General features: G+C 46.4%; 1 long non-coding RNA gene across 1 annotated transcript; it reads right to left on the minus strand.

The window, feature by feature from the left end:
• Positions 1-1,403: 1,403 nt before the first annotated feature.
• On the minus strand, positions 1,404-4,964 carry LOC133398295 (uncharacterized). The gene is made up of 3 exons (XR_009767782.1): positions 4,877-4,964; positions 4,685-4,798; positions 1,404-3,158 (listed from the first exon to the last, which is right to left on the minus strand). It is a non-coding gene; the product is annotated as an uncharacterized LOC133398295 (long non-coding RNA).
• Between the last annotated feature and the right edge of the window lie 450 nt (positions 4,965-5,414).

Here is a 5,414-nt window from a genome sequence, read left to right on the forward strand (position 1 = left end):
TCAAACGACGCTTCCGCCATGAGGACGAAGACAATTGTGCATAACAACACCGCTAAAACCACACTAACACTCGAAAATGCTTCACATCACAAGCCGGCGACGCCATCGAGTCAATTATTCATTTGGGCGTCGAGTAAAGTTCAAACTTTACTCAAAATGGCGACCGCGGAGCAGCAGTGTCGACGTCATATTCAAGCGACACTCCCGCCATGAGGACGAAGACAATTGTGCATTACAACACCGCTTAAATAATGGAAACGCCTTCGCACCACTCACGCGAAGTGTAAAACGCCAAGCCAGCGACGCCAATTACACATTTGCGCGTCGAATAAAGCTCAAAGTTTACTAAACAATGGCGACCGCGGAGCAGAAACGCTGCCCCAGTGACGTCACATTTAAGCGACAGCCCCGCCGCAGGACGACGGCAATTGTGCGTTACAACACCGATAAAAAAAAACTCCAAACGCATTCGCACCGCTCGGGTAATGTGTAAAATGCCAAACCGGTGACGCCAGGAAGCCTATTATGCATTTGGTCGTTAAGTAAAGCTCGAACTTTGCGCCACAAAATGGCGACCCCGCAGATACACTGAGCTCTGTAAGCACCAACTAACGCATCTAAAATCACTCACAAGACACTATCAGACTCCGGGTGGGTGCCCGAGTCAAACATGTCAAAAACGCGCTCAAATAAGTCAAGACACAGCAAAAACAACATTCATTGCTAGAGAGCGTGAAACAGCACCCTCACCTTGACTGGAACAAAGAGGAAGTCACGCCACTCGCCTCAGGCGTTTAAGCGATCCAAACCGGAAATAGATTTACTGCATTAACCAATCAGCTTAGTTTGCGTACCTTTTGGCGCAAAATGCGACCAATCAGATGACCGAGTCCTAATTATGTCCGAGAACTGTACATTTCTAATTTCTCGCTTGATTAAAGTCATTCACGTGATGCCTAAGTCTGCTGTACTCGTACTGGTACTAGGAGGAAAGCTTGTCGAATAGGTTTCATTTGCATCACAGTTTTTATTTTTGAAATAACTGAATGGTTCAGGGTCACGACACACAATTCATACGTTATATTTTCAAAGACGTTTAGGAAACAAAGATTCCCCAAAAAGTTTGGATTCTGCACCGTTTGCAATAAATGTAGTACAATTTTTACATAGTTGTTTAATTAGTCTGCATTGAATCTCATGAGGCCACAATTTGGGTATAAGTGCATTACTTTTCTATTTAGAAGTGGAGGTATTTTTCACTTCATTTGCACAATGCACTGCAACAATGACTTAGTTTTCCAATAGTTTATTCCTTACTGGATGGATTCACAAACAATATACAGAACACACTGAGGCATTTGGGCAAAGTCAGTTTATGACAGAACACCTTTATAGCTCTTCACTCTAAACATTTCATTAATCAACAATTAAGAGAAATGACAACTTCATATTGTCAGCTTTGTTGGCAAGCGGCAAGCGTTTTACATGCAAGTACTAATAAAACCTACTTTTAAGTCAGACACGTTGGAAGCAGCAGCAGACGCACATTTATCACACCATCAAGTCATTTTAATTTCCAAAGCTTATCTTTGTTACATGACGGAACAACTGGCAACACGCACACACTCGTGCAAACACCCCGCATTGTGGAATCATTAAACCCATTAAAATTTAATATACATGAGCTTTCTTTTTAAAACCGATATACACGTTGCAATCATATGTTCGGAACAAGTTGATGATACCATTTCAAAAAGTGACACATTGTACACAAACATTTTATCTTCAACAATAAGTGATTCATGAGTCGACTTAAGCTTTGGCTTTAAACTTCAAATGGATAACGTGGTTACCATGGTAACACGTTGGCCCGGCGCATCAGTGGACACGGGAGCGGGAACGCCACAGCCATGGATCGCATCGATGGGCGTGCATTTTTACATTACATATTTAATGGTTCATCACAAATTCATATTCTTCACCTAATTTGACGTAAACGCGTGTACACGCGCATTTCCCTACATCAAGGAGTCTGTAAAGTGCGAGCCCAGACACCGTAAACTTGAAATGAACGCCACATTGCACACACCGCTGGAGTGTGTCGCTCTACTTGGCACAACACCACAAAAGCCTTGAAGGCAGCAGCGCACACTGGATGCAGAAACTGCACCCGACGACAGTGGAGCTTGGCGATGCTCGACCGTGAGCGGAAACGAGCGTGTTCCTGCACGCGCTATCGTTTAGTATGCCCCTCAGCATCAGCTTAGACTAAACATGCTTATGCAAACGACGAATTTGTCCATTTGGCCAACTTGATTTCTTGATGGATCCAATCGTGTTTATGAACGCACGGGGGGGATGGTTGGGGGGACCTGTGGGTGGTGGGGGATTGGACAGCAAACCCACGAGAGCGAGACGATAAGAACAATTGGCAAAGCAAACATTCAAATTGATGCATTATATCTAGAGTCAGCTGATCATGAACCACCCCCATGACCTCTTTGGTTGAGGTCACAACAACCCAAACAAAGTAAAAACCACTTGAGCACCTTGCATGTGCACATCATTATCAGTATTATTATCAGTAGTATTATTAACAGCAGCGGCACAGTGGACGACTGGTTAGAACGTCAGCCTCACGGTTCTGAGGACCCGGATTCAATCCCCGGCCCCGCCTGTGTGGAGTTTCCATGTTCTCCCCGTGCCTGCGTGGATTTTCCCCGAGCACTCCGGTTTCCTCCCGCATCCCAAAAACATGCATTCATTGGAGACTCTAACTTGCCCGTAGGTGTGACTCTGCGTACGAATGGTTGTTAGTTTGTATGTGCCCTGCGATTGGCTGGCAACCGGTTCAGGGTGTACCCCGCCTCCTGCCCGATGACGGCTGGGATAGGCTCCGGCACGCCCGCGACCCTAGTGAGGAGAAGCGGCTCAGAAAATGGATGGATTGTTAAAAGCTCGACACACAAATACATTCGATGTTTTTCTTTTCTGTTCGACGTCTAAGATTTCTGCACATCGGCTTCTGGTGTCATTGAAGGTTGCGTGCGTGGAAACAAGGTGTCCACGAAAAGTCTCATTTCAGTCTGAAGGCGGTTTCCATCGTGTTGTTTCTAAAAGATGGCTGTAGTCTGCTGCATACAAGCAACGTGTCGACACTGTTGATGACAAAATGACATAATTATAAGCTCTTTCATGAGCACAGCAGGCTGGTGGAGGAGCAATGCGAGTGACACCGCTTCGAAAAAAAAAGCACAGTAAGGAAACGCAAAACAGCTAATCCTTGCCGCCTACGCCGCAGTCAGGACAGCGGGTGCAGGCGGATAAGAGGACGGCATCTCCTCACTCGCGGCGGTCAAGGTTAGGGGCCGGAAAAGATCGTCGGTTGCCTGGCGATTCTGCTTCAGGAGTCGTACACTTGACATCCCGTGTTCCTAAAGCGGCACGACCGCAAACGATTACAAACTCCAAATGCGAGCTCGTACAAAAACCACGCTGTGTCCTATAGGTTGGATATCATTGGCGTTGGGTGGAATAATACAAAACCATTACTTTTCAGGAAAACAAAATAACTACGTCTTTATTAACACTGCATCGTCAAAGAGCAAGCGATTTACAACGCTGAGTCATTTGTAAGAATAACAGTCCCACGCGGACTGAACAACAGTATCAATAGGTGAAAAAATATTCAATTGAACAGGTTTGGGTAAGTCGCTGATGGTGTAGTGGTGCGCTAGCCTGACTTTGGTGCGGGCAGCGTAGGTTCAGTTCCCACTAAGTGATGGTGTGAATGTGAGTGCGAAGGTTGTCCCTGTCTATATGTGCCCTGTGACGGACTGGCGACCAGTTCAGGGTGTAGTCCGCCTTTCTCCCAAAGTCAGCTGGGAAAGGTTCCGACGCAGCGCCCCGCGACCTTTACCGGTATAAGCGGTGTTGAAAATGGATGGATGGACGGACTAAATTTGGACATGGAAGATTTTGGACCGATGCCCGCAATATGTACACTATATACACGTGCGCACAAAAATTATTTTCAAAAGTTCTTCTAAAAACAGAACATCTTTAACAACTGGCCACAAGTTTCGGACCAATTATCATTTATAAAATACTTTTTGGATTGAAAATGTCAGAGAGGTATTCATTTTCAAAAAACTCACTATGCATGCTACTTAGTGTTGAAAACAATCGGAGCTGGCACGCTGACATCTAATGATGTTCATGTTGCAACCTACATTGGCAGTGTGCAAGCACGCATGTTCTCAGGACAAAGGCTATTTCGGTGGGTGAGGCTCTCAAAAAGGAAAGGAGAATAAATGTGTGGACAATATGGAAAGGGGGGAAAAGGAATGCTGTGTGAAAGCAGCTTCAAGTAGCTGGCAATGCAGCTGCAAATTATACCTCACCGGGCCGCTAGAGGGAAGCAAAGTAGCCTGCTCAAAACAACAGTCCAAATTCCAATTTGTCTGCGAGATGACTTTGGGTATGTTTTATCGGCTGTTCCGACCTGAGAGCGAGCGGTTTGACTTTTGCTTGTGGAGCTTTTCCTTCTCCCTCTTCACCTTGACATGATCTTAAGCTTTATGCTGCTTTTACTACTGGGACGCGCCAACCCCTGGATGCACACACAATCACACGTGGCACAACGCACACAAGCATGCACGCCAGGGTGTTTCGCAATCCTTACCTCCTCGGCACAATGCGTGAGTGGACAGATCCGGTGGATGTCATCCAGTTTGTGGAGCTCAGCACTCAGGCTGTTCGGGGTGAAGCGGAGCCCCTCTTCCTCGGGGAACTCGGACTGAGGAGGATGAGAAGAAGGGTGCGTGAGAGATCGGATGGCCAAAAAGTGGCAGCAGCTAGTGGCGAGAGAGGTTACCGGATGTTTTCCATCCAGAAGCATGGTTGTCTCTGCCTGGAGAACTTTGCTGCTGTTGACAATTTCCACGGCTGTGCTGCGACTCCAAAACTGAAAATGAACAACACTTGATTTATCCAAAACCTACAAAACATGTATTTTTGGGAATTAAAGTCAAACATTTGGGGTTAGTGCTACATCAAAAGCAGAGTTGTGGCGCACTTTTCTTTTTATATCCATGACATATCAGGCCACATGTTCTCTGGACGACAGTAAAGTAGTCCTGTGACATTCGTCGAGCCCTGCGCTCACTTTAACCGCGTACATCAGAATATGGTACAAAAATGGTATGAAATTCACACAACACACCGCACTGCAAAAGCTGTATCACGGGTACTTCGCATGGATGCGCTCTGGGATGGTTCGGGGTTGACACGTAACAGCGTCCCTGCACATCTCACGTACAAATGTGCATTGAGTGGGTCCAAAGGCGGGCCGTCTGTAGTCCCGTCTGGACCTATCTGCCTACACCTGGTGCCCCTACCTTAGGGCTGGACAG

Source organism: Phycodurus eques, unplaced genomic scaffold, assembly GCF_024500275.1.
Source record: "Phycodurus eques isolate BA_2022a unplaced genomic scaffold, UOR_Pequ_1.1 contig_42, whole genome shotgun sequence".
NCBI classification, from domain to species: domain Eukaryota; kingdom Metazoa; phylum Chordata; class Actinopteri; order Syngnathiformes; family Syngnathidae; genus Phycodurus; species Phycodurus eques.